The sequence below is a fragment of the Sceloporus occidentalis genome, unplaced genomic scaffold (genome assembly GCF_023333645.1).
Source record: "Sceloporus occidentalis isolate IW3139 unplaced genomic scaffold, rSceOcc1.0.p SCAF_201, whole genome shotgun sequence".
NCBI lineage: Eukaryota > Metazoa > Chordata > Lepidosauria > Squamata > Phrynosomatidae > Sceloporus > Sceloporus occidentalis.
This window is the reverse complement of record NW_028317181.1, coordinates 690,907-706,169: the sequence shown is the minus strand read 5'-3', so window position 1 is coordinate 706,169 and position 15,263 is coordinate 690,907. Positions and strand designations below refer to the sequence as shown.

Genomic DNA, 15,263 nt, shown 5'->3' with positions numbered 1-15,263 from the left:
TGTCTCCCCTTCGAGGAAGGGAAAAGGAGAGGCTTCAGGGGGTTAAAGGGGAGCCTTGTGGTTGCTGCTGCTGTTCCTGAGGGAGAAAAGGACATTCGTTCCTCTCTTGGGCTGCTGCTGCATACTGCTCCCTCAGGGGATTCTGGGAGCTGTAGTCCAAGACACAAGCCCTCAGGAGAGAAAACCCTGAAAGCAGGGGCTTCCTTTTCTCACTCTAGACAGCCCTGTTTTGTACACAACCGTTTATAATTATTTACAAATCAAAAGGGTGATTCTTTTATTCCTCTAAAAACGCACACCGAACATTATTAGTTTCTTGCTACTACATCTCCCAGAATTCCTCACAGCAAAGACAGCCGGCTGCTTCCTGGGGGATTCTGGGAGCTGTAGTCCAAGAACAACGAACGTTTCCCAAACCCTCGAGAGAGGAATCCACACACAACTGTTTAGAATCATGATGATGATGAGGATGATGATGAATAGTTTTATACAGGAATGATTATAAGCCTGATCTATCCCAATGTTTTTATCTTGATGTAAGGCCGGGAGTACTCTGTCACTGCAACATCCAATTGTTAGGCTTTATTCTGTGAACGCTTTCCCCCTCGGCCTTTCTGTTTGTTACTTTTGGTTTGTTGTCTTTGGTTCAGGCTAAGGCTTTCTTGTCTTGATGGCCTGGAGAAGAAGCGCCTGCAGGAGGCCAGTGGGCCAGAACCGGACCAGCACCGGCGGTGCTCCTGGACTCAAGCAGCTCCAGCTCCTCCTCTTCGGACACAAGCGACTCATTGGACTCCATCTCTGCCAGAGAGAGAGGTCATGGAGTCCTAGAGTTGGGAGAGAGCCCAAGAAGTCTGTCTACATCTTGACAAGAAGGGCCCTGATCCAGTCCAGCCCGATTCTGCCATGCAGGAACTCTCCATCAAAGCATCCCCATTGACAGATGGCCATCCAGCCTCTGCTTAAAGACCTCCAGGGAAGGAGACCTCACCATGGTCTAAGTCAGTCCATTCCTCCATTGAACAGCCCTTACTGCCAGGGGGTTCAGCTGGAATCTCCTAATGTTCAGCTGGAATCTCTTTTCCTGGGGCCTGCATCCAGATGCTGCTGCTGCTGCCTTGGATTATCCCATATAATCAGCCCATCATCACCAAGAGCCTGAACAGGATTTGCAAGCATCTGCTGGGGATCCTGGGCAAGCCACATTCTCTCAGCCTCAGAGGAATAAATCTTGCCAAGAAAACCAGACAATAGGTTCACCTTTGCTGTCTGTTGTTGTGTGCCTTCAAGTAACATCTGACATATGGGGACCCTAAGGCAACCCTAGGACAGGGTTTTCTGGGGCTGAGAGCGTGTGACTCATAGAACCATAGAGTTGATTCTATGTCCAACCCCCTTCTTTGGCCATGTAGGAACTCTCAAAGCCCTTCCTGGGCCAGATGTATATCCAACCTCTGTTGAAAGACCTCCATAGAAGGAAACTCAGCCATTCTCCATTGAGGCAGCATTACTGTCAGGAGGTTCCTCCTAATGTTGATCTGGGATCTTTTTTCCTGACCCATCAAGATCACGCAATGGGTTTCCACAGCCGAGGGGGGATTTAGCCCTGACCGCCAGAGTCACCGTCCAGCGCTCAAACCGCGACACCATGATGGCTTCGCAGGTTCTCCTTAGCAGTGCCATGGAAGTCGGAAACAACTTGGAGGCACACAACGCACCAAAGTCTGATATTTGCCTGACCACTGATTCCAGAGGCTTCCTATATATAACATCCATTGTGCCAGGAGGCTCACATCCCAAAGTGGCTGATCTAATTCATTTCTGCCCTGCCTTTCTCCTGACGGCACAGAATACAACCGGCCCTCTTTCTCTCTGGATTCTGCATCCATGGATTCAACCATCCACAGCGTCAAAATATTTTTAAAACAAAACCTTGATTTTGCCATTTTACATAAGGGGCACCATTCAACCATGGCACTGTATATATTGTGCATCTAAGGCACAACGGCAATTAACTAATAGCAATGTAACAGCCATTAAATATGCTGTCCTATTTTTAAAAAAGCACTAATTTAAATCAGCATTAAATCCTCTAAAAACATTGCAATGAAAATATGAAAAGATTCTTTTGCAAAGTCCCCTGGATTCTGGCCAGTTTCCTCCGGCCTCCCTCCAAAGACGCCTGGCTGGAATAAGTCCCTTTGCCTAATCCTTGCCTCCATCATCCCCTTGGACTATCTCTCCCACTGGGTTAATGGGGCTGGGCCAGCCGTGAGCGTTTGCAAGTAGGCCAGCTTGCAAGGCTGTTGTGCAGGACAACTGTGTGGGTTACCATTATCATACACCCCGCTGGGACAAATTAATAGGTTTGTGGACCTCACGCCCTTCGTGGCTGACAAACCCAAGAGGGACAGGAAAACATCCGGGTGTGGAGGAGCCTTGTGTCCATTCCTTTGGGAGAAAAACCCTCCGTCCGCTCCAGAATATAGAGTGCAGTCTCCTCTCTAATGGACAGTCAGTTCCAGAAGGGTTGGGCCAGAGCCAGGGGCCTTAAGATCAAGCAGTGTCCAGTTTCCATTGAGCCCTTTCAGGACTGTGGCTCTATCTGCACTGAAGAATTAACACAATTTGACACTGCTTTAACTGTCATGGCTTAATGTGATGGAATGCTGGGATGTGTAGTTTGCTTTAAGTGTTGTGCCACGGCGGTTAAAACGTGTCCAACTGCATTAATTCTTGAGTGTGGATGCAGCCTGGGACTTGCTTGAGAGCAAACTGATTCAACCCTCTTGGGTCCATGAGACCCACTGTGGATTAATGGTTTGAGTGTTGGATTAAGATTCCTGGACGCTAGGGTCCATCTACACACTCAGTCCTGGAAACCCTTTCGGTGGCCCTGGGCAAGTCACACTCTCTCAGCCTCCTCAGGGCAATGCAATGGGGGCAACCATCTTATGAAGAGCTCTGGCCATGAAAAGGCTCTAATGGATTTTGGACTAGGACTCTAGGAGACCAAGGTTTCCCAGGACCCTGGCTGGCCATGGAAACCTTTTGGGTGGCCTTGGGCCAAGTCACACTCTCTCAGCCTTAGATGAAGGACATGGGGGTGGCAAGCCCTCTCTGAACAAACCCTGCCAAGAAAACCACATCAGAGGGTTCCATTATGACCGCTATAAATTGGAAGCAGCTTGAAGGCATGCAACAGCAACCGTTTAATCCACTGATTGTAAAAGCTTCTAGGGGAAGAGAAGCCATCTTGTGGTCCTATTAAGACCTCCCTTGAATTCCCAGGTGGAGACTTTTGGTCTTCCAGACGCTCATGCATCTCTCAGTCTCATCATGCGTCACCACTGGGGAGGGGGCTGATGGGAATTAAGAGTTCAACTGAGTGCTGGAGGACCTGCCATCTCCATCCCTGAGTGCTATCGGGAAGAAGGGGCTGCGTGGGCTTAATCCCAGTGGAGCATCTCTTGGGGTCGGCTGTCAGGCGTCGGGAGTCTGGGGACGCTTCCTCCCAGAAGGACCCACCCGGGTTCAGCATGAAGAAGAACTAGTAGGAGTCCACTTCCAGTTTGGGAAACATAGTTTTGGGAGGAAGGAGTTTTAAGGAGCTGAAAGCCCTGCAGGTGGTAGTCTACCTTTTCTCCTACTCTAAAAATGCTCCAGCCTGGGTCTCTTGGGAGCACATGGAGTGCACGAGCCACATGGTGCCCACCTCTGGCCTTAATTCTGGCCCCTCCAACTCCAGGTCTCCTAGCAGGCAGTGATCTGTTCATGAGAGCAGAATGGTGGAAAGCTCCTCCGCAAGCAACCCAGTTGCCCTCTCACCCACCAAAGGCAACTAGATCCAAAACATGGCCAGCAGCAAATGGAGCAGAGCCACTCCTGCCAAGGCAGGCCCTGGGGTCTCTCAATATGGCAGACCATCGGTGGTCCAGCACTCCTCCAGTTCTTTAAGCAGAGGCTGGATGGCCATCTGTCACAGAGAATGCTTTGACTGAGATTTCCTGCATGGCAGAAGAAGGGGGTTGGACTGGATCAGGGCCCTTCTTTGGGTCACTTCCAACTCTAGGACTCTATGATTCTATGATTCCCAGCCAACCTGGTAAGATGGGTGGGATGTCTCCTGCCCCATGGCATGGCCATCTCAGCCTTCCCAGGGAGGGCAACCATTGGGCAACAGGGTCAGGCAGATGGGCCACCAGAAGCTCAGCCAGCGCCTGCCTCCGGATGCCCACCTTCAGAACCGGAGGACCACGGATGGACTATGGATGGAGGACCTCTGAGAGCCATCTCCTGACCCAGGCCACCATCCCTGCGGCTGCTCTTGGGACAGAGAGGAAGCCTTGGCCCAAATCACCCACCAAGGCGTTTGCCATTGAGGTTTGGGTGTAGTCTCACCTGAAAACAGAGAGAATGGCAGGTGAGATCAGAAAGGAAGATAGAGGAGTTTCCTCCTTTTTGGGCACATCAGGTTTTGTGACTTTTTATACAGCCGCTTGCAAGATGCAAAGGATGCTGTTTAGATAAAAGCTTGCATTCCTTTCCATCATGAGGCAGGACAATTCCTGCAGAAGCTCCAAAGGAGAGGGTTCAGACAAGGATTAGCTTAATCCGTGAAGGCAGTGTTTTGGTTGAGCCCAAATAGGCCTCCAAAGGGACCGTCTTCTTCCTTGCCTTGCTGGTTTTCAGGATCTTTTTGAGAGGTTTTGGGTTGACAAGTTGGACTTCTTTCAGAAGAGAGGATGAAGGACCTTTTTTGCTGCGCTTTGCTGGAACTGATCTTTCTTTTATTTGGAGAAGTCTTTTGGAGACAGTTACTGGGCTTAATTTTCTCTCCTTTCCCAATGTTTCTGTATAACCGATATCCTTCTATGTCTCTGATTTTTCACCATTTCTATTTTTATTTTGAGATTTTATTTTTAACAAGAAGATTTCCTGGAATATTATTGCTTTTTCTGTCCATCCTTCCTGGTCGAATTGCTCCAAGGGACCCTCTGCGCTTCGAACCAGGTAGATAGGACTTTCATATTGCCTTTTAACACTCTTCTGGATGCTTGCTTCTGGATTAGGCAAAACTAACCCAGAGATTAATGAGATGTTGGATGTTTCTTTGGATCGCATGGTTGAGTCAGTGGGCATGAATCTTCCTGGGCATCTTCCATCTCTGAGCAGAGCGAGGGGCTCCTTTGTTTTCCAGGGAGTGTGTGTGTTTGTGTGTTTGTGTGTGATCCAATGAATGGGAAGAAGACACAGCTGGAAGAACCCTGGTAGAAGCCTCAGGGCGAATGCAACCCATTTGGAGCCCTCCTCTGTCCTGATGGAGCTGGACCGTCCACAAAGGGAAATTTGGCCTTTTGGCCTGATGCTTTTCAATACTCTTGGCTGAGGGTCCCCAAACGCACGGGGGTCTTGGCCTGACTTTGCCTAAGACCTTTTGGGGAGGTGTAGTTCACCCCCACCTTCACCTTGTCTGGGATGGAGGGGTTTCACCCCATGCTTTTTGGGGCCTGGGTTCAAAACAATTGTAGAGAACACCTTGGTCCTACAACAACTTTGCTTTGGAGTGATACTTTTTTATTTGGATGAAAGTATCTTCAATCGAAGCCAAGTGCTTTATCTTGTCATCAGCCTGGAAGAGGTACTCTGATGGATTCACTACAGGAGCCACAGGAGTGACAGGGGTCCTTGGCTTTTTGTGTTGCTATTGGAGTTTAAACTTACCATCTTACCAGGTTGGCTGGGAATCATAGAATCATAGAGTCCTAGAGTTGGAAGTGACCCAAAGAAGGGCCCTGATCCAGTCCAACCCCCTTCTTCTGCCATGCAAGAAATTTCCGGACTTTAAAACTCTTTTGTCTCCCAGAACCCAAATGGTCAGAAGGTAGCAATGGCCTCTGTCCGCATGGAGACCCCTCCAGACCCCCTTAACTGAGAACAACAACAGCAGCAACAACAACAACAGCATCTCTTTTCCTTTCTCTTGTGTATCATTTTTAAGCACCTTTACAAGATGAAGAAGAAGAAGCCAGTGGAGCTTCGAAAGCTTGCATCATGCATTTTGTGCATTTGGGTTGGCCCAATAAAGGTACTTCTGTTTTGTGGATTTCGGTTGTTATTGTAGTTTGCTGTTTGGCCAATCCAGACATGTTTTAGAGATCCACCCAGGCTGTGCAAAATGGGATTGCAGAAAGAGGGTTGTTTTGCTCTCAGTATCTGCAATGCCCACATTTAATTCTATCCTGCACTACTTTTATGGGGTTTGTAACTTCTCCTACCAACAGTGGGAACTCAATTGCGCAGCCACTTTCTGCCCAGGCAGGGATGGCCTTCTTCTGCGCGGCTGTTTCCATGCCCACACTTTGCCCCTTCTTCCTCTCCTTGGCATCCTTCTCTCTTTCCCTCGTCAGCAAGTTTTCCCCATCTTTCCTTGGAGGGTAATTTTCTGTTCCGATAAGGTGCCAGATCACTCCTCCATTCGTTTTAACAATGGGGCTGGGCAGCCTTCCTACAGAGCTGATGCCTATCTCCAAATGGCACACTGATAGGGAGATTTATTAGGTGTTTATCAAGCAGAATAATCCGGAACAACTGCTGCCCAGTGTCCCAGCCCTGCCCTGGACTGCCATGCCTGCCAAGGGGAACAAACAGACCAAGCTTAATGCCCATGGTGCCTCCTCCTCCTCTCCATCTTCCACAGAAAGGGGGTGTTCTCACTTAAGATTTGAAACGATTTAAAATACAACGTTTTTAATAAAACCGATTCAAAATAACCCTGGTCTTATCCCGCGTTCCAAATCGCTTTTATTCTTCGTTCCTATCTGGTTTTTTAAATCGAAGTTTTTACCTGCTAGCGTTCCTACTTGGCATGAAATCGGTGTTTAAATAAATCGATTTTTCTCCTCCATACCTTATTTGGAGCTGTCAATCAATAGTACGTCAGAATGACGTAACGTTAATCCGGAATATTTGGAAGCAATTTATCTTTTGGCATCGTTTCCATTTCATTGACCGTTTGTGAATTGATGTATTTTTGGCGGGTTTTTTTTTCAAATGGACCAATGAAGGCGCTTAATCGCTCAAACGTCCTCTTCTGCGTCTCCCCATATTACCTGCCATAACTCAGTGCTAGGGAATCCTGGGAATGGTAGTTTATTATGGCACCAGCACTCTCTGGCAGAGGAGGATAAATGTCTCACAAACACAACAGTTCCCATAATTCCTTAGTACTGAGCCAGGGCAGGTTAAGGGGTCTCAAACTGTATTATTTCTACAGTGGGTTTGGAACTACAGATGAGGGTTTTTTCATAAATTAAAAAAGTTGTTACTTTATAATTACCTTATATACACACACACACACACACACACACACACTCATATGCAAACACACACACAAATATATATGTGTATATATACCTATATGTTTGTGTGTGTATGCATTTATATATATATATGCATGTGTGTGTGTGAGTATTCATATATAATCGTGTGTGTGTGTGTGTGTCTGTCTGTCTGTCTGTCTGTCTGTCTGTAGTGTGTGTGTGTGTGTGTGTGTGTGTGTGTTTCCCAAATCGGATCAAGGAGGAGAAGGCAGTGGGTTTCAGTGGGTAGAGACTGTTCTGCATCCAAAGCCCAGGGTTGGAAAATGGGATCAAGGAGGAGAAGGCAGTCAGTTTAAATGGGATAGAGACACAAGACAGAAAAGGGGAAAAGAGAACGATCCCAGCGGCAAGAGGCTACAGTCAAAAAATAGATAAAGGGACAAGAGCAAGGGTGAGAAAGCAGGAGAGAAAACAGAGCGTGGGGTAAAGACCTAAGAGAGAGGAGAGAGTAAAAGCCAAATAAAGCAAGAACAAGAGACGTCCCAAGACAGCCAGGGAGCATCCCTTCAGAGAGCCCAGAGATCAATGAAGGAGGCTGCTGGAAAAGCAGGGAGGGAGCACTCTTCCCAAAGATTCTCTTTCCAGGGTTGGAGGAGAAGGCAGATTCCATTTGAGAAATGGAGGGAGAAAGGCTCTATCACCCCCCCCCCCATTGATCAGAGCCCTTCCCTGCCTGGGCGAGATCAGATGCCTCCTCGCGAGGAGCCTTCCCTTCCCTGCCTGGGCGAGATCAGATGCCTCCTCGCGAGGAGCCTTCCCTTCCCTGCGTGGGCGAGATCAGATGCCTCCTCGCGAGCGAGGAGCCTTCCCTTCCCTGCCTGGGCGAGATCAGATGCCTCCTCGCGAGGAGCCTTCCCTTCCCTGCCTGGGCGAGATCAGATGCCTCCTCGCGAGGAGCCTTCCCTTCCCTGCCTGGGCGAGATCAGATGCCTCCTCGCGAGGAGCCTTCCCTTCCCTGCCTGGGCGAGATCGGATGCCTCCTCGCGAGGAGCCTTCCCTTCCCTGCCTGGGCGAGATCGGATGCCTCCTCGCGAGGAGCCTTCCCTTCCCTGCCTGGGCGAGATCAGATGCCTCCTCGCGAGGAGCCTTCCCTTCCTTGCCTGGGCAAGATCAGATGCCTCCTCGCGAGCGAGGAGCCTTCCCTTCCCTGCCTGGGCGAGATCAGATGCCTCCTCGCGAGGAGCCTTCCCTTCCCTGCCTGGGCGAGATCAGATGCCTCCTCGCGAGGAGCCTTCCCTTCCCTGCCTGGGCGAGATCAGATGCCTCCTCGCGAGGAGCCTTCCCTTCCCTGCCTGGGCGAGATCAGATGCCTCCTCGCGAGGAGCCTTCCCTTCCCTGCCTGGGTGAGATCAGATGCCTCCTCGCGAGGAGCCTTCCCTTCCCTGCCTGGGCGAGATCAGAGCCCAAGCGGGCAGGGAATGCCTCTTCGAGAGGAGGCTTGCCTTCCTGCCTCTCCTCCGTTAGAAATGGGCTCTCCCCACACAGAGGGGAGGTTGCAATCCACCGGGGGAAGCCTTGTAGTCCTTTGGCAGATGCAGGCGCTTGAGCAGCCGGGACTTCAGGCACTTAAAGCGCTGAAGAGATTAAGCGCCTGTAAACCATTAAAATAAAAAATAAAAATAATCCTTATCTCTTATTGAAAGACCACAGCGGACAAAGGGGTGAGGGAAGCAAAAATGGCGACAGCCAGACGGATGGGGACAGAAAGGGCAACTCCCCCAAGGCCAGCCCCATCGCACTCCGCTCCTCCCATCCAGCTAACCTGATTTCAAAGGCTGTCGTTCCTATTTAAATGCTCCAGTTCCTATCCCGATTCAAGGGAAAAATGTAGGTCGACCCTAGTACTTTTTTAACGCGCGTTAAATGACGAAAACACGATTCAAAATTTTAAACCGCTCTACGATTTGAATTGTAGTGGGGACGATTGCGGGTTGCTCTAGAACCGTTCTAGGTTTAAATCGGATCCTAGTAGGAACGCCACTCCTAGGATTCGATTCAGAACGCGGGGTTTCACCTAGTGAGAACAACCTCAAAGAAAGGACCACTTCCCCATTGCCATTACATTCAGTTCATATAGAAAAAGAGAGAGAAATGTAAATAATATTGCAGCCACACTGCCATTACGGACAACAGGACACCTGAAATCCCGTTGTCCCTAATGCCATGGCCGCATGTATGTGCCGCCATTGGGGACAACGGCACTTGAGCATCTGCAGATTTTGGTTTCCTTGGGGTGGGGGGGACACCAGATCCCTTGGGACTATGTTTAAGGGTTTTAAAGTCTGCGGTGGCTTAGTGGTTAGGATACCAATTCTTATGATCAGAAGATTGGAAGGTTGGCTGTTCGAGGCCCGGGTGCCGCATGATGGGTTGAGCTCCTGTCTTTAGTCCCAGCTTCTGCCAACCTAGCACTTTAAAAGCATGCAAACACAAGTAGATAGGTAGTTACCACTTCGGTGGGAAGGTAACAGCGTCCGGTGCAGTCATGCTGGCCACATGGCCACCAGAGCAGTCCTCAGGCAATGCTGGCTCTTCGGCTTAGAAATGGAGATGAGCCTCGGCCCCTAGACATTCATGCCAAGGGACTACCTTTACCTTTTACCTTTAGTGTGCTTTTAATAATAGTAATATTGAACTCCTTTTAAACTTTTATGCATTAGTGTTTTAGCTGTTGTCTTTATACACACTGCCTTGAATCTCATTTAAGAGGAAGGGGAGATATAAACTCAATAAAGAAATTAAAGCAAGATGGGCAGGGATGGTAAAAGATAAGAAAAATGAATGTGGCTTCCCTGTGTGTTGTCCTTCTTCCTCCAAGATGTGTTCAATGACAATGACAACGACAGAAAGAGGAACACCAGCACCAACCAAGATCCAGGTCTGGCCCTCGCCAACATGGCCAAGTGTGACCAAAAGTCACTTTATAGCCCCATTTCCCCAGGGCTTCTGTGCCCACTGTCTCCACCGATGCCTCCTTTGAGGACCTGAGAATAAGGAATAAAGCGGATGGGACACGCCGGAAGGGATGGGTCTCGCATGAGTGGCCTTTTGGGGAAGCCAAGCAAGGAGGACGCTTGCATAAAGGGGAACGCACATCACTTAGGAAACAAAAGGGAATAGCAGCCTCCATAAAATGCACGGCTGGAGATGTTGTTTGCTCTCAAGTCAACTTCAAATTCTGGTGGCCCTTTGCCCAAGAGGCTTCCCAGAGCCCCAACCACCAATGAAGGGGCTCAGGTCTTGCAAAGTCAGGGCAGCAGCAGCAGCCGACATGGATCCTAGAAGGAATAATGGGGGACTTCCTCTTTAATGAGACCCATAGTCTTTTCCAGTGAGTCATCTCATCTCATGATGCCCAAGTGTGTGCTATGTGTGTGTGTGTGTTGTGTGCCTTTGGGTTGTTTGCAACTCTTTATGGTGACTCTAAAGAGTGTGGCTTGCCCAAGGTCCCCCAGTGGGTTTCCGTGGCCCAAGAAGGATTCAGACCTCCAAAGATGTCATCCAGCGCTCAGACCACTACGCCAGGAGGCAGCCTTGACTAATGCATTTAAACAGAATTCCTTCCCTCCCGTGGGTAAGAAGGCTGTGTCCAAGACTGACCCATGTCTGCATTGCTCATCCTGCTGGGAACCGCTGACAGTCAAGAGAATTTTCCTTTGGCCGCTCTTCAGAGAGAAAGAGAGGTTCTTGGAAAGTGTGGGCTGCGCCTGAGGAAGCTTGAAGGCAATGGTTGGAAGCCAGCCGCTCCTCGGATGAAAGAAGCCTCTTTGTGCTGAATCAGAAAACAGGTGTAGTCCTTGAGAACAAGAGATTGGTTGGATAAGGAGACAGAGTTTGCAGATTGCAGGAGGGAGGCTCAGCACTTCTCTCTGCCATGCTCTTCCATATCTGCGCATAGCAAAGCCACACTCCAGCAATGGCTGTCTCATAATAATAATAATAAATAAATAAAGTTTTTATTTATATCCCGCACCTTCCTTCGATCAGGGCGGCTTACAGTATAAAATTTCAAACAACAATACATACAATAAAATCCAAAATACATCACATATAAACAATAATAAAAAATACAGGCAAAAAAGCCCCAAAGCCCTTTCTCTTGGCCACGAAAGAGGAGGGAGGCCCACAGGATTTTTAATCGGGGAATGCCTGTTGGAACAGGAAGGTCTTCAAATCCTTCCTGAATTGGGCCAGGGTGGTAGTCGAGCGGAGCTCAGTGGGCAGCGTATTCCAAAGGGCTGGGGCAGCAGTGGAAAATGTCCTCCTTGTGGTGAAGGACAATCTAGCCCCAGGCACCTTCAGTAGCTGCTGCCCAGATGTCCTGAGGGTGCGAGGAGGAATGTACGGGGAGAGGCGGTCCTTTAGGTAACCTGGACCCAAGCCATTTAGGGCTTTATAGGTAATAACCAACGCCTTATATTGGGCCCGGAAGCGGATAGGCAACCAATGGAGATCTTTCAATACCGGTGTTATATGGCTGGTCCTGGGAGCACCAGTGACCAGCCGGGCTGCCATGTTCTGAACCATTTGCAGCTTCCGAGTTTGATATAAGGGTTGCCCCATGTAGAGTACATTGCAGAAATCCAATCTCGAGGTTACCAGAGCATGTACAACAGTTTCTAGGTCCCTCTGGGCCAGGTATGGGCGCAGCTGGCGAATCAGCCGAAGCTGATAACAGGTGCTCTTGACCGTCGCAGTCACCTGAGCAGTCAGGTGAAGCGACGAGTCAAGAAGCACCCCCAGACTGCGCACGGAGTCCTTCACAGGGAGCGTGACCCCGTTCAGGACAGGTGGAACCACCGCCATTCCTGGACCAGGGGAACCTATAACTAGTACCTCCGTTTTCTCTGGATTCAATTTGAGTCGGTTGTCCCTCATCCAGCCCATTACTGACTCCAGGCACGCCACGAGAGGAGAGACCCCATCCCCAGTCACTGCATCAGTCGGAGACATAGAGAAAATGATTTGGGTGTCATCAGCGTACTGATAACCCCGCGCCCCATGTCTCCGGATGATCTCTCCCAGCGGTTTCATGTAAATGTTAAATAGCATGGGAGACAGAATGGCCCCTTGAGGGACCCCGGTTTTAAGGGGCCTCTTGTCGGAGCACACGTCTCCCAGCTGCACCATCTGAGACCTCCCAGAGAGGTAGGACCGGAACCACTGCAGCGCAGTGCCCCCGATTCCCACCTCTGCCAGGCGTCCCAGAAGGATACCATGGTCTATGGTATCGAAAGCCGCTGAGATGTCCAAGAGCACCAACAGGGACACGCTTCCCCTGTCAATGCCCAGACGGAGATCATCGACCAAGGCGACCATGGCTGTCTCAACCCCGTAGCCCGCCTGGAAGCCAGTTTGAAATGGGTCTAGATAATCCGTTTCATCCAAGACCGCCTGAAGCTGGATTGCAACCGCCCTCTCGATCACCTTTCCCAAAAATGGTAGCAGCGAAACAGGCCGATAATTATTATGAACCAGGGGGTCGAGGGAGGGCTTTTTTAGAATAGGTTTTACTATGGCCAATTTCAGTTGTGATGGAAATTGCCCATCCCTCAAAGATGTATTAACTATCTGGCGTAACAAAGTTGTTACCGCCGATCCCCCCTGGGCCGCTAACCACGAGGGACAGGGATCGAGAGAGCAGGTTGTCTTCCGAACACTTCCGAGGATCTTGTCCACATCCTCGGTACTTACCGACTCAAACCGATCTAGTTTAATAAAGTCCACGGAGGCTCCGGACACCTCTACCTTAGGTTCTGCTAAAATGTCGGCGTTCAGACCTTCGCTTATCCGAGAGGTTTTATCCGCAAAAAAGTCGTTAAATAAGTCACAGCAGGCCTTAGAAGGTTCAAGGATCTGGTTCTGAGCGGGAGGGAGCTGAGTTAGCTCCCTGACCACCCTGAACAACTCTGCCGGACGCGACTCTGCGGACGCAATACGAGCACCATAGAACAAATTCTTTGCTGCTCGTATTGCCTCTCCGTAGTCCTCTAACAGTTGGTCTAGGAGAGCCTTGTCGTCTAAGCAAAGGTGTTTCCGCCAACGGTACTCTAGCCGTCGCAGTGACCGCTTCCTTGCCCGGAGATCTTCCGTATACCAGGGCTTGCATTTGGAAGCGGGCCTGAGAGGGCGCTTAGGAGCGATACTGTATATAGCCCTTGAAAGACCGGTATTCCAGATAGCGGTGAGGGCATCAACAGAGTCGCCGTCGCTTCCAACCATGGACCCCTCTAAGGCTTCCTGGAACCTTTTGGGTTCCATCAGCCTTCGAGGGTGGATCATCCTAACTGGTCCGCCACCCCCGGGGGGGATCTGGGTAGAGACCTTGATTTTCGCCTCTACCAGGAAATGATCCGTCCATGACAGGGGGGAAACATTAGCTATTTCCACCCACGGATTCTCCGCCTCCGAACAGAAGACCAAATCGAGAGTATTACCCGCACAATGCGTAGGACCCTGTATGAGCTGGGACAGGCCCATGGCCGCCATGGTATCCATGAATTCCCGAGCCGCACCGGATGGAACATAGCTGGCCGTGAGGGAGATGTTGAAATCACCCAGGACAAGTAGCCTGGGCGTCTCCAGCATCAGCTCCGCGACCAGCTGTGTCAGCTCGTTAAGGGAGTCCGTTAGCGCACGGGGTGGCCGATACACTAACAGAATCCCTAGACTGTCCCTAGCCTTCAGGGTCAGGTAAATACACTCAATATAGGAGGTCTGTCGGATGTGGTTCCTGGTGAGGGATACGGTGTTACTGTGTATCAAGGCCACACCCCCTCCCCGCCCACCTAACCTGCGCTGGTCCTTCACCGAGAACCCGGCAGGCAGGGCCTGAGCCCACACAGCATCCCCTTCAGGCCCAAGCCAGGTCTCGGTAATGCAAGCCAGATCACACTTTTGGTCCTCCAACATATCGTGGAGGATGTGGGTCTTGTTGTTTATTGATCTGGCATTGCACAGGAGCAGCGACAGGGTTTGTGGCACGGTTGGAGCGACCCTCAGGTCCCTAAGGTTGGGAGGGGGACAGGAAGGAGAGATAGATATGATGCATCGATCCCTCCTTCCCCTGGAACGCAAGTCCCTTCTCCCACCGCCATACCTCCCCCTGCCCCACACTACCTCAATTGGAGCTCCGCCCGTGAGGATGTTATCCCCGGCCCAGGCATCCCCCACATCCCAAGCCTCCCCCCACCCCTGTATGGCCATTTAAAGAGCAGAGGTTAGCCACCCCAGGCATCCTCTGCTCTCGGGCTACCCAAGCCTCCCTAGCCCAATAAAGCTGCGCAGTTCCGCAGCAGCGGTGCTCCCCAGTCCGTGGGCGGCACTCCCGGGGCGGTGCCGGGAGGAGGCCGCCCGGCAGAAGGCGCAGCTCTGGTGGCGAAGGTGGTCCGGTGAGGAGGCAAAAGGGGGCGTGTCAGGGAGGGTCCGGTTGCCCGGCGTTTATACCCTCCGCTCTCACCTGGCGGGCTCCTCCCTGGCTTCCCCCCAGGTGTCTCTTAAAGGCCCCGCGCACACTGGCCGCCAAACGCCAAAGCCAGTCACAACGCCCAGAGTCACAAAAGAGTCCCGCTGCGGTGCTCCCCAGTCCGTGGGCGGCACTCCCGGGGCGGTGCGCAGATGCGCACCTCCGACACCCCGGGAGGAGGCCGCCCGGCAGAAGGCGCAGCTCTGGTGGCGAAGGTGGTCCGGCGAGGAGGCAAAAGGGGGCGTATCAGGGAGGGTCCGGTTGCCCGGCGTTTATACCCGCCGCTCTCACCTGGCGGGCTCCTCCCTGGCTTCCCCCCAGGTGTCTCTTAAAGGCCCCGCGCACACTGGCCGCCAAACGCCAAAGCCAGTCACAACGCCCAGAGTCACAAAAGAGTCCCGCTGCGGTGCTCCCCAGTC

At 51.1% G+C, this 15,263-nt stretch overlaps 1 protein-coding gene across 1 annotated transcript in view; it reads right to left on the bottom strand.

The window, feature by feature from the left end:
• LOC149278109 (uncharacterized) overlaps positions 1–15,263 on the bottom strand; it is a 705,984-nt gene that overhangs the window by 559,775 nt on the left and 130,946 nt on the right. The window lies entirely within an intron of this gene.